Here is a 15,043-nt window from a genome sequence, read left to right as displayed (position 1 = left end):
ATTTTTAGAACAAACATGCAAGGGGTAAATGATACCAAGAAATATCTAACTTCACAATTTAAGATGAAAGATCTTGGTGAAGTAGATACTATTTAGGTGTAAGAGTGAGGAAGCATAGTGGGGGTTACTCGTTGTGTCAATCTCATTATATTGAGAAGGTGCGTCTTAAATTCAATCATTTGAAGTTTAAGGAAGCAAATACCCCATATGATTCTAGTATTAAATTACTAGAGAATGCAAGTCGAGCGGTGGCACAGCTTGAATATGCTAGTGCGATTGGTAACTTAATGTATACTATGCATTGTACAAGACCCGACATAGCATTTGCGGTATGCAAAATGTCTAGGTTCACGAGTAACCCGGGTATTGAACATTGGAATGCAATTGGAAGAGTACTTGGTTATCTTAAAAGAATCATTAACTTGGGTTTGTCATATAATGACTATCCGACCGTACATGAAGGGTACTCGGATGCAAGTTGGATAACAAGTGCAAGTGATAATAAATCCACAATCGGTTGGATTTTTACAATTGCAGGAGGAGCCGTCTCTTGGGCTTCTAAGAAACAAACGTGCATAACTCACTCTACGATGGAGAGTGAGTTCATAGCACTTGCCGCTGTAGGCAAAGAAGTGGAATGGCTAAGAAATCTATTGCTTGATATTGAGTTGTGGCCACAACCGATGCCATATATTTCTTTGTACTGTGATAGTGAAGCTACTTTGTCTAGAGCTTATAACAAAGTTTATAATGGAAAATCTAGACATATTAGCTTGAGACATGAATATGTTAAACAATTAATAACCGATGGTGTTATTAATATTGTTTATGTTAGGACAAACAAGAACCTAGCGGATCCTTTGACGAAAGGTCTTTCAAGAGACTTAGTCAAAGAAACATCTAGTAGAATGGGACTGAAACCTTTCTTTGAAAGAGTCACCAATGATGGTAACCCAACTATGTAATAGTTGTACCGCTATTCCATAGTTAAATGGGTAAGAACAAATTATTGTTATGTGACCAAGTTAGCGCCGAACTTTAATTAGTCCCTTCCAAGATATCAGTGCAAAAATAGCTACGTGGTTGAGGTTGAGTTTATACTCTTAATGGAGTTCGAGTCTCATAGTAGCTAGAGATATAATTCAAACTTCACCCAAGTGAACATAAGGAATGGTGCCGTTCCTAACAAGACCTTGGTTTAGTCTTGTAAATGTTCATGAATCCAAGATAGAGCACAAGGCCGGAATAGTGCTAAACGATTGGAACGGTTTTTAAGTCTGGGATAACACATATGTGCTATATTTCTGTTATTTGCTTAAGAGACAAAGTTTAATGCAAAGCACACTATTGTCTTGTGAATACTTTGAAGTATAGTCACTAAGTGAAAGTTAAAATCGAAATATACCTTCATGTATGTATGTGTTTATCGTTGTTAATTCTGAAGAAATATTACAATCTAGTCGGGGATTGTTAGAGAGATTGTATTATATCTCTCAATTTCGATATCACAAAGTTGGCCTAAAACACGTTCGGGAAGAACAGGTGCGCACAAGCGCGCGCTGCAACGCGCAGGAATGTGCGCTGCAGTGTACGGTCGCGCTACAGCGTACGGTCGCGCTGCAGCGCGCAGGAACGTGCGCTGCAGCGCGCCTCTTGGGCGCCGCAGCCTGCGCAAAACAGACCTCTCAGGTCTGTTTTGTGAAATCCGAGCGCTGCAGCGTGCACAAAACATGCCTCTCGGGTCTGTTTTACGTAGCCCGAGCGCTGCAGTGTGAATGTCATCCGCTGCAGTGCAAATTACTAACGAAAAACGTGTTTTCGTGTGTTTTAGTGATCTGAAATGGTCTTGAATCATTGCATCTATTTGTGATATTTTTTCTCACATATCTGAGCACTTATTAACAATAGAAATAACTATTGATATAAGTGCATTAGCATATAAAAGATAACCTTTAAAATTGAAAAGGTATCTTTATGTGAAAGGTTGTAACACTTAAAGAGGATGGATGCATCCCTGTCTTTAATTAATGGACTTCAGAAAATACAGATATATAATTGTTCTAGAACTCAATATTTTTTGTTGAATATTTGTGTTCAAGGGTTTGTTGTATCTTGGGGGTAATTTGCCATTAAAAACTCATTAGCAAACTTTGAGAAGTGAGGACAAATAAAACCTTAAAGGAAAGTATTCTTATACGCCTCAAACCCTCTTTCTGCATTCTCTATTCTTTTCATCCTCCCAAATCCGAATTTTCCAACACTATATGCATGCTCTTCCTTTTAGTTTCGAGGTTGAGCTTGATCACTTCCATAACTACCACCACATCCGCCACCTCCATAACCGCCTTTTCCCCCATAACCACCTTGTCCTCCATAACCGCTTCCATAACCACCTTTGCCGCCATAACTGCCTCCATATCCACCTTGGCCGCAGCCATAACCACCTCCACAACCGCCACCATAAGCACCACCATATCCACCATATTCTCCGTATCCAGGCATTTTTGAATTACCTACCGCGTCTTTTCTCTTGTGCTAGCATCCACTGCAAGTGTAAATGATGTCAACATATTAGGTTCTTGATGACCAATTAGTTTGACTAAATACAAAGAAAGATAAATTTTGAAAGCAAAAAAAAAAAAAAAAACGTTGGTATTTTGGTAGTCAAACCAAAGCATAGTAGTTCTATTGGAAAATGGCTTGTTAAGCCATATTAAAAGCTCATTTTGAGGCCCATTGCCAATTAGATTTTTGGACGGATCTTGATAGATTTGCGTTCTCCATCGCGAGGAGATCGAAATCGATCATTCATACACTCAAAATGGATATTGGGTGAATGAGAAATTGATGCTCTAAGTATGTCACTTGGAGTGGTTAAGGTAGTTAAAAATTATAAAAATCCCCCATTGGCTAAGAATGAAGCCTTGGTGGTGTTATAACTCATTGCACTTTGAAGACTAGGTAAGCATGTATACTAGAGAGGTTCTCTCATAAATGTGTGTGAATCATGGTCCCGGCGGGTTTGGGGCCTAATGTTTGTGCCCGCTCTATGTGAACTTAGTTTTGGAAATTTTTTTTTTTTTTATTTGGCCCAGGCTGAGTTTTTGCAATTTTTATTTTTGATTCGGCCCAAGATCTTCCAGTTGTTTGACCTAATATTAATGAGCATAATGGTGTGTAATGGGGCTTAATGGTGACCAATGGAGGAAAACCAAAATAAGTCATGGTTAATAAGCTTAATGGCATCAATTTTTCATCATCAAAGTCTGAATTTATATGGAAAATGTGACCGGATTCATCATGGGGAAGACTAACGTTTTTGCTCCATTATAATGCAGATTACCTTTCAGCCGTTTGGCCTAAGATTAATGAGCATAATGGTGTGTAATGGGGCATAATGGTGACCAACGGAGGAAAACCGAAATAAAATACTATTAATAAGCTTAATGGCATCAGTTTTTCATCATCAAAGTCCGAATCTATATGGAAAATGTGGCCGGATTCATCATGCGAAAGACTAACGTTTTTGCTCCATTATAATGCAGATTAATGTGTGTTTAAACACCATAATGTCATGGTCAAATTTGGAGCCTATATAAAGGTCCTACTCCACATGAACAACACACTTGCACAGAGCACTCACCTCTCTCTCTCGAGTTCTTTCTCTTCTTTTCCGAGTTTCTCTTGTGTTATTTTTGTAGTTCCGTTTTGGTGATAGAGGGAAGGTCCGAGTTCTAGTTTGCTGGACGGTTCTGATTGTACTTTGAACCGTCGTTGTCGTTGTATCCTAGAAGACGGAGGTCCAATGTTGCCTCAAGCACACGCCAGAGGGGACAAATCTGTTTTAAGGAAAGCGTAGTTTACGTGCCTCGACATTCTTGCAATTTGTTTTCCGATTGTGGTAGAAAGGTTAAATTAGTGTTGTTCAATTTCGTTATATTTTGATCTTACAAAAGTTGTTGTTCTTCTTTGTATTATTCATATTTTTGCTAACAAGTTCCTCAATCCCTAAAAGACTAATTGTTTAATACGTGCTCGGACTCCTACCGAGGATACTTTACTATTGTGAGTATACATTAATCAAAGATATCTTTAGTCATCAGATACCCTTGTACAACAACTACGGCACCCGACTGATGAGAAAAAGGTTTAATTAAAGGGATAAAATCATTTTGGTACTTTGTATTATAATGAAATATGCACTTGATGCTCAATATTTTTTATAATATTAAAATTGTACCTTGACATTTTTAGAAATATCTCCTGAATGTCCTGACACTAATTTTTAAGATATACAATGTCCAAACTACTCTTCTTATAAATTAAATAGAAATCAATCTTTTAAAATATTATAATAATTAAAAGAAATTAACAAAATAAAAAAGTTCATGATCTTTTTTCCTAGATCTATTAGTTTTTTATTAATTAATAAAAGGGTACTGAGGTCATTTTTCATCTCAAAAATCAGCTTTGGGATACTAAAAAGATGTTTTTGAAAATGCGAGAAACAACTTTAATATTATAAAAAAAACATAACACCAAAAGCATGTTTCGTTATAACACAAGACACCAAAATGATTTTTATTCCTTAATTAAATAAATGAGCTTTTTCAGCGCTTTGTTCTTTCTTTTCTTTTTATATTAATTGACCAATTGCTCCTTCAGTAATATTGACAAGATATATAGAACTTCTTGAATTTAATAAAGTCTTGCACAACGCTCACAAATCTATAAACCTTTTTATAATTTGTATAGAAATGCCGTGCTTCATACCATACAAACAGGTTGTAAGGGCCATGCTTCATATCATGCAAACAAGTTTTAAGGGTAAATATTGAAATTTCATATACATGATTTGTTATTATTTATATCATTATAAATAAAAAAGTATTATTATAGTCTTTTTTTATTCTTTATTAATTGAATGACAATTGTTTATTTTCAGTGGAATGAAATAAATAATATTTTTTTATTACCATCTGAAATGGAATTTCTGATTTTTACTTTATTAAATTTAGGGAACAACTTATGAGAAATATATGAATGCTTGCCAAACCGCAATGTGTATAAAATGATTAATACCTCTAGTAGAAGCCTCGTCAAAGTCGACAAGAACTACTGCAAGTAAAATAACGAGCAAAAGGAAAATCTTGGAACCCATATTTGTTCTCTTAAAAAAGCTAATACTATCTATAAAGGAAAATTGTTAATGGAGATGCAAATATCAGATTCATTCTATGTCTATTTATAGGCTGAATGAAAGGTGGCAAGTATCTAGCGAGTTGCAAGATATTACCCTACAGTTATAGTTGGACGTTTGGAGTGACTCTTTTCTATTACTTTTTCAGTTGTTGTCGTTCGTCCATTTATGGACCATTACTTTTTCTGATCGAGTATTGATAAGATTTCTCTTTTATGCTCATATCAAAAAGTTGTTCGTTCTTTCAAAAAAAAAAAAAAAAAAAAAATGTACGCAAGTTTGTATTCTGATGCAGCGCGTAGGAGCTACAACACAGATTCGGTTAATCGATTGAACACATCGGGTAACTGGTCGACGATGGAGCTCTAAAACTCCGAAAGTTGACTTTCTACACAGCGGCTAAAGTTTCCAAATTCAATATTATTTTTTGACTTAATTGTTTCCCATTAACGGATAATTTGGCATTGCTGTTGAAAATTTTTATTATTGCTGTGTTATTAGTAATAACTTGCTCTAACTAGAAACATATGGGTGTTTGGTAAGTATTTTTACAAAACTATTATAAATACCATAAGCATATTTTTAAGTGTTTGATAAATTGTGTATGAAATTATTGTGGAAATGTATGATGACAAAATAGACATACTTAAACACATTTATAGTTAGTTTTATTTCTATTTTTATGGTCAATGTTCAAAATATAAAAAATATAATTTTAATTTTATTAATTAAAATATTTCTTAGAAATAAATTATTTTATTGATGAAAACAATTATTCATCTATTAAATTTCTTATTTATTGTTGTTATTTTAAACATCTTCATAATTATTAAAAATAGTTTGAATAAAATTTAGCCTAGTATACTTGTTAAAGATTTTTAATTTTTAAATAACTGTCTTTAAAATATATGTTTTTAATGTATGGAAAAAGTCAAATAGGTAGATTGAGAATTAAGTTTTATTACTAAGGTTATCTTAGTAAATTTAAATATTGGCAGCAGAAATGGTTGTGCAAAAACAACTCCTGACCTGCCTCTCAAATTCTGGTGTTTGACAGTAATTTTTAAAAGTTACTGAACAAAAGCAGAATTTACCAAATACCGTAACCTGTTATAGCTTCTTTAAAGAAGTTAAAACCAACCTCTAAAACTAATGCTAAACAGGCCCTAATGCTAGTTTCTTTTATTTTTTTATTTCCAAATTTAGATAGTGCTCTTTTGAATTCTCTATTAATTTAAGAATTTTGTGGTATTATTATGTTTAGGGAAGTTCAGTTATTAATTAAATTCAGAGTTTATTCTTAATTCCTAATTATCTCGATATTCTACAAAATCAACGAGTGATTAATATTTATTTTTCAAATATTCACGAGCGAATCAACAAATTTATTCATATAGCCGGTATTCTAGTTTCATCAATGGATCCTAGGAACTTATTCTTTTATTCCTATTTCTCATACGCTTCAATTATATTAGTTAGTATCAGAGTCAAAACGCTCCTAGCCTTGCCGTCATCCCACCATCCATGTAACCGCCCTCCGGCTAGGATCTCGAGCCAATATTTGCTGAAATTGCTGAAAAAGAGGAAGATCAAATTAAAATTTTATTTTTGATCTTAGTCCAATCTATTATGAAAGTGACAATGAAGAAAGTGAAGACTTTAGTCGTGGTCCAATTTTTAACGAAAGTGGTGAAGAAGATGATGACTTTGCAAAATATTACTTTTGATTCAATCTTTTTTTTTTTTTTTTGAGAATAGAATATGCTATTTTTATTAACTAGAATAACTGTCAGATACTATAACACCCTAGAAAATTAAATGAGATTAATTAAGATAATTGAGATTTATTAGTGTGTCTAATCGGGTTTAATCAATTGATTATTGATTTATAAATGTTTCTGATGTGTAAAGTTGAGTAATTTCAAGGTATTTAAATATTCTCAATATTTATATTTTAACTCAAAAGTGTGTATGGGCACATTTCTGAACTGTCTTTTTAAATTTTGTAATACCTGTCCATTTCGTTTTCTTTTTCCTTTTTCTTTTCTTTTCTTTTCTTTTCTTTCTTTCCTTTTCTTTCCCGTGCACTCTCTCTCTCTCACTCTCACTCCCTCGTTCACTCACACTCACTCTCTCTGTAACACCCATTTTTCTAAACTGATAAAATTATTAGAAGTAGATGTTAGGAGTTAACTTCAATAATGTTATAGTGTTATATATAGTTAATTCTAACATTACATTGAGTTATATTTTACAGGTGAACGCGACGAGGACTCGAGGCGCTAAGAACAAGTTCATGCCATGTTATAGAAATTATATATATATGTTCAATTTTTTTTAATGATTTGATAAATGAATATATGTTCATGATATGATGCACTTCATGTTATAATGCATGGAATTACGTGTCTTAGGAAAATTCTAAGTTTTTCTTGATTTTTCTTTTTAGACAAAAGAACCATTTCCATGACGTTAATTTTCAGCCCTATTTTGGACCTTAAAAAATCTGAAATTATTCCATAGTCTATACAAAGTTGTAGATCTTTTCATAAGCTTTTCAATGCCTTCTCATTTGCACAAATCGGACATCGGAGTAAGAAGATGTGGCTAGTATACCATCAGGATACCCAGCAGTCTCCGACCAGGTTACTGCATGCGAACAAGAATGGAAATTCTAGAAGTTGACCTAACTCTTCTATTTGTCTTCCACACGAATTTACACCCTAATGACAGCCACCCTCAACTGTTAAGGGGTCATTTAATCATAGGATTAAACCCTAATCAATCCTAAATCAATCACATTAATTTTTTTTACATATTAAAGAGCCATTCAATTCCCCTTCTCTTCCTCCTTATTTCTCACGCTCAAAAGAAAAAAAAATCAGAGAAAGCCTCCAACACCAGCCACAAACCTCACCTCTTGATTCTTTTTGGATTCTTCAATCATTAGAGGCAAAATAAAGATTGTCGAGGTATGATTCTTTCTTGTTGTTTAGTTTGTATGTCTATGAGAGTTTGGATGATTTTACTTTGGGTTTGATTATAATGGTTTGAGAGAATGATGGAGGATATTTATTGGTTGATGATTGAGGGAGGATATATGTATTTAGGTGATGTTTAATGACCATGGCAGCAGGTGTTTATTTTGGATTGGAATGCATGATCCGGTTATTGTTTTGGGTGTTTTGGTGTCTTCATAACTTGATAAATTCTAGAGAGGCATGTTAGGAATTATGTTATTTTCTTATATTGTTGTTTCCTTTTTATGTTATAAATTGTGATTTCATAGAAACATGGGTTAGCATATTGTTTTGGATTCAAGTCGCAAGATATGTGATTTTTGATAGTTATATTGATGTTTCTAGTTCGCTTTGCCTGAGAATTTTTATAGAATGTGTAATTTGAATGTTTTAGGAACATGTTTTAGGGCTGGTTAAAGTATACATATGGTTGGAATTGATTTTATCTTTAATGAATTTATTTTGGTATTTTCGGAGTTTACTGTGCTGGAATTTTCCAGCTAATATGATCTGTGTTCAAAACAGTGTTTGAGGGACCAAACGAACTCTGTTTTTAGTAAATTAGATATCGTCAGAAAGCTCTAGATATCTACTTTAATTTAAAATTGGTTTGAGGTCATTTGGAGTTCTATGTGAATTTTCATGAGTTTTTAAAGGAGTAAAGGTCAGGCTGTCAGTTTTTGTAAAGTTTTGTGTTTTTGGGTAATCAGTGGGTTTTTATGTCTTGACATTAATGAATGGTGAGAATGGAATATTAAATATTATTTTAACGTGATTAATGTATTTGATGAGATGTTAAGGCTTTTTAGTAATCTTATTTATGATTTATGGCATGAACGGTTCTAGAGGCGAGCACCCGAGGACCTCATTCGTCGAGTCACCATTGTGAAATTTAAAAAAAAAAATTAAGTAAGGCGCTCAAGTAAGTACACTCTCACCTGCAACATGAATTGAAGAATTGAAAAGTATATGATTTTGATGTTTATGATGATGTTATGACGTTTTTAATATTTCATATGTTGACGTTTGAAGAAAAATGTATATATGTATTTTTATGTTTTTAAATGGTGTTGTACACTTTGATGGTGACCGGTGAGCGGTCTTATTGTCACGGTTGGTATGGGATTTACTACCCCATGCTTTCCGTGGCTAACGCGCTATGATGGTACAACGTCGGGCCCAATATATGATGGATTTTAAAGTTTAAACATGTTCAAAAATAATTATTCTTGTGATGAAGTTTATTGTTGATGAATAAAAATGTTCATTTAAATTTGTGAGAATTAAGTGTCTTACTAAGCCCTTGCTTATATAAGTTATTTCATGTTGCAAGATGTAGCCATGGAGAATATTGGAGCGGATGCGAGCTACGCGTGATAGGAAAACGGGAGAAACGATCATGGGATGAAAGTATTTAAGGTTAAACAAAGTTTTTAGTTTTTACTTTTATTGTTTTGAAACTTCGGTTTATGGTGGTTTTGATTTGAAGAATATTTTAGACTTTATAGATTTTAATAACTAAGTTGAACCGAAGGTTGTTTTATTTTTCTTTGAGGAAGTTCAAAATTTAAAGATAGTATGTTTAAAAAAAAAAATCTAGGCTTTTCTTTAAGTTGTTCAAAGTAAAGTATTTCAAGTTTAACGATTTTTCGCATTCTTTAAGAGGTAAATGTTTGAAAGTTAAGATAACTGTGACGGTCCGTATGGGGTCGTTACACTCTCTCCCTCGTTTTTGTCTCAAATCAAACCGGATTCGAACCAAGAAAAGATTTAAAGAAGTTTTCAACGTCAAGAGAAGGATTTGAGGTAAGATTACTGAAAGAACCTCTCTTGAATCTTAAAATTTCAGATTTTGAAACTTATTTTTAGTTCGAAATGGATTTTGAGTAAAACTATGGTAGAAATTGGAGATGTTGGGTTTTTTAGACTTGTTTTAGGACCTAAAACCCGAATCTAGTGGTTGTCCCTTGAGATATTTTGATTTGGGATTGGATTTGTAGGTTTTCGAACTGATTTTTGTGAGTTTTCTTGCACTGGTGTTCTTCACCGGTCGACCTGTGCGGTCAACTGGATCACATTGGCCTGACCAGTCGACCTATGTGGTCGACCAGATTGCACACCACCGGTCGACCAGTGGTGTTGCGCTGCTCTGTCACCGATCGACCGGTGTACACGGGGTTTGATCCTGTTTGGCCTGAAAATGCTGTTTTGACCTCTGTTTTCGAGGAGGACCCAAATTAGCTTTATTTTGGGACCTAGAGTAGATGGATTAGCATCTTTCATCCATGTTTTGAGATTAAAAACCCTTGAAATTATAATTTGAAACATGAAATGGTTTGTGGAACTGATAATTGAATTATGGCACACTAATAGGAAATCAAAGGATATGATTGAGTCTAAATTACTTTAAGAATGAGATTGGAATCCTAAAGTATTGTCTTGTAACAGTGATAGCTGAGGATTCGGATTGAGTGGCTTGAGGAAGCAGAAGCTGGAATAGTGCGCCGTTAGCCATAGGTTTGATAATTATGAGGTAGGATTTTTATCCCCTTTTCCTTGTGAGCCTGATTTTCAAAAAGAGTTTTGGCCTTGTAAATGTTTTAAAGAAATGGGCTTGTTTGCGAAAGAAAAATCTTTGAAAACCGTGGCTTGTTATAGTTCACGGAATCCATGGCTTGTTGTAGTTCATGGAACCCATGGCTTGTTGTAGTTCATGGGGCCCACGGCTTGTGTAGTTCGTGGGATTATAATAACGATTTCATAAAATTTAATGAATGATTTCTTAAGGTAAGAGATCTGCGAACCGGTAAACTGGCTGATGGCCTAGATCGGAGTGGAGAGTGCATCCTTGGGGGCAAAACCCGAAACCCCGGGGGTATGGCTTATGCTCGTGGTTGTGTAAGTAATTTGTATAAATTACTTGCTGATGCCTGTAATACGGATATTTTCATATATATTTCCTTTGAGAAAAAGGATGTGAGGTTCCGGCTGTTGTGTCAGGACTGAATGTCTTATTTTATTTATTCATCCATTTATTGATTTACTCGCTCATTTATTTATTCATTTATTTATAAAGTGGTTTCAAATTATATCCTACTGGGCCTTTTACTCATGTTTTATTATATATATATATATATATATATTAAACCCCTCCCAGGCGAATCTAGGAGCGGTGCGGAGTAGCGGGATTATTTGCTACTAATCGATCAAGTGAGGATTGTGTTCATCCTCTTGAATAAATGTAAGGATTTGTAAACTCTGATATTTGAATTACTAGACTGTGGATGATGTCTGTAATGATTTATTTACATGTCATGTATGTACGGTAATGAAACCCTGTGGATAGATCCTGTGCTTAGTACAGTGTGAGAGGTTTGAGTTTTAGTCTCTCCCTTGTGATTTATTTTAATTAAGTGTGGGGCTCGTTGAGAATTTCCTTTATTGTCATGCGTTCAACCCCTAATCGAGCTCCACGTCACCGACCCCTGCTCCGGAGCGTGACAGATACAATAACATATTCTATGATAGTTGGAGTTTTATCCAACCAAGATAGCTCGTCATCAATATTAAGAACATAAGCAGCCATAGTATGGGCATTCCTATTAGCTTTTCTATACACATGACAAAGTCTAGCTCCTCAAAAATGATAATAAACTAGATACATTAAACAATAACAATCTAAACTCATCATACAAGGAAGAAGAGTGCATCATGACTTGGATGATTGTCAATGCATTAGATTCGACAAACTGAAGATTCAGACCAACGTCTAATGCTCATAGAAGACTGATCGTAATAGTTTTAGGTTCAGCTTTACGGACAGTGAAAACTCCATCAAGTTTCTTCACTAGTGCTGCCATAACAAAGCCTTCAGAATCTCTAATGACCGCTCCAATTCCCATAGATTTATTTCTGGAGGAGATTGAAGCGTCAACATTAAGTTTATAACCATAAAGATCTAGTGAAGTCCATTTAACTTGTTGCCGTGGAAGAGACGTCCTTGAGAGAGAAATAGACTGATTTAATTGTTGTGCCTTGGAGAAATCTGAGAGAAAATGGCATGCCCATTCCACCAGAAGGGAAGGAGAACGAATAGACAGACCATGAGTTTTTTTGTTCCGCTCGCCCCAGATTGCCCAACATAAACAAAGAAAAAATTTTATCTCTTTTTTACTAAAAGATTTAGCTAGAAAATGAAGAATATTTGCGAAGGAGAGTCCGGTGAAGAGAAGACAAAGGTATGAGAAAAGGGAAAAATGCCAAGCTTCTTTGGCAAAAGAACAATGAATATGAACATGGCTAGCAGAGTCCCGAGAACCAGAACACAAAGAAAAAATAGCAGAAGTTATTATATTTCTGTGGTAGAGTCCAACAGCAGTAGGCAAAGCAGCACGATAGGTTCTCCAGGAGAAGGATTTGACCTTATTAGGAAGAAATAGAGACCAGAAATAATTCTTCTATTTATGCAAAGAAGAAAGATCAGAAGAAGAGGCGGAATTTTCTGAGGCAGCTGCTAAATGATAACCAGATTTAACTTGATAGAGTCCATTCTTTGTATGGTGCCAAATTAGACAACCATGAACTAAACGAACACTCAAAGGACTGATAATAAGTTCTGTCATTTTCAGATCTTCATGAAGAGAATTCCTCATCAAAGGTTTAAATGAAGATGAACCTGAGAATAGAAGACAATATAAATGCATTATAATTAAGCAAAATACAAATTACATGTACTGTAACATATAATTAAATCTAATAATAAAAAACAAAGTATTCAATATTAAAGAAAGTAGGAATTCCATAGTGAGAGGGAGTGTGTGTTGTGCGGATAGTACGTATATGAGGATAAGTTGACTAATTTCTAAAAAGAATAATTGTCATCAATTCTTTTTAGAAATTAATAAGTGACAGATTATGAAGAAGATAAAACAGATAAAAACAAAATGATATGCATATTCTAATACTAAAAGATTTAAACAAAATTATTAAAATATAAAATGATCATTGAGTCCTAAATTTGATTTAAACAAAATAAAATTCTTATAGTAAAGGTAAATTACAATCATAAGTAAAGTAAGAAACTACAAATTGCGAGTGGCAGTAGTAGTACTTCGAATTACAAAGAGAAGAATACTGACTTCATATATATATGAAGTGTACAGAACAAACACAAACTATAGAAACAAAGGAAATATTAGCGGAAGAGACAAATTGAATAGTCTGCATTAGGAGTTATGTTATAAGAGAATTGTTCAATTAGATTTATAATTAGCAGGGCACAACAAATTTAAAAGATTAGCTATATTATAATACTGTGAAAAACGAAAATATAAATAATATAATTACAAAAGATATGGTAATGACTTCAGAAATTAGAATAATATTAAAATATATAATTATTAAAAATTTGAACATGTATACAATAAATGAATTAAATTTGCTAGTCCTCAAATAGAGAATTAGTAAGAAAATATATGAAAGCTGAAGCTCATATGAAAGTTTCAAATAGAAAGAATCGAACAGGATATTGAGATTTCTAGTAAATATTAGAAGCAAAAACTACATTTAAAGAAAAAAGCATATATTAATAAGATTAAACTAGTTAGCAAAGCATTATCTGCAATACAATCATTGTTAAATAAACTGAATATGCAGTAGCACCATTCTCGGGCAATTAGTAATATAAAATACAAAAAAGATAGGGACAAAAAGTAACAAAACTGAAGGCCAGTTTGATAATGCTGTAGGTTTTGAAAGAATTGTTTTTAATTGTGCTGAAGTAAAAATCAGTTGTTCTGTAAAAGGAAAAAAAGAACAAAAGAAATAACATATAGAAAAAGAAAAAAGAAAAAAAGGAATGGGATGAGATTTTAAAGTTAGGAGTATAATAGTACAGGCGTAAACCACATTTTCAAGAAGTTTTTATTCTACCCACATGAAAAAAAAAAATCACGCTTATAAAATATGTGTATATATATCCTAACATGGTTCTTTCGAGGAAAAAAAAAGTACAGGAAAGCAATATGTATACAAGAATATTCTGAGAATTATAAAATATAATAATGGATATTCTAACTATATGGAAACATTACTGCTGCTCACGCCATCTAAAAGTAGAAGTTATCTCATGCCAGCTTTCGATTTCTACTTCCTGAGTGAAGAAAATATTGTCATAATTGCTTTTTTAGTTTTTTATCAAACACAAAATCAGACCAAACTTGTTAAAAAAGTGCTTTTGGCTGGTTGAAAAGCATTACCAAACTAGCATTGAGAATAAAGAACCTGGAATCCAAGGGTCCGCAAAGCAATTTATTTGAGTAGCATCACAATTTAGTTACAAAATCACAATTTTTATAGCTAAACACTTTTAATGTCGACGATGTAGCTACGATTTAACTACAAACAAAAATTTTATAGCTAATTCTTTTAGCTACAAAATTTTAGCATATAGCTACAAATGTGCTTTGTAGCTAATTCCAAGTTTTCTTGTAGTGGCCTTGTGAGAGTAGTTCTCCTCCCCATTTGATACTACGCCATACAAAAGATGGATGATATCCAAGTTGGGCATTTATTATTCAAGACCGAGGGAAGTATCTTGCTTTGAAGGCTCTAGCAAAAAGAGATTGAGGGTTTGACTGAATTCTCCATGCTTGTTTGGCTAGTAGGGCTTGATTGAAAGATACAAAAGATCGAAAGCCAAGGCCACCATTACTTTTTGCTCTACAAATAGATTTTCAACTTTTCCAATGAAATTTTTTGCCTTCGCTAAGAAAACCCCAGTAAAAATCTTGCCATCATAGATTCCAAGTCAGAACATAATGTG

Source organism: Morus notabilis, unplaced genomic scaffold (assembly GCF_000414095.1).
Source record: "Morus notabilis unplaced genomic scaffold, ASM41409v2 Scaffold1547, whole genome shotgun sequence".
NCBI lineage: Eukaryota > Viridiplantae > Streptophyta > Magnoliopsida > Rosales > Moraceae > Morus > Morus notabilis.
The sequence above is the reverse complement of the archived record's forward strand: the minus strand, read 5'-3'. Positions refer to the sequence as shown.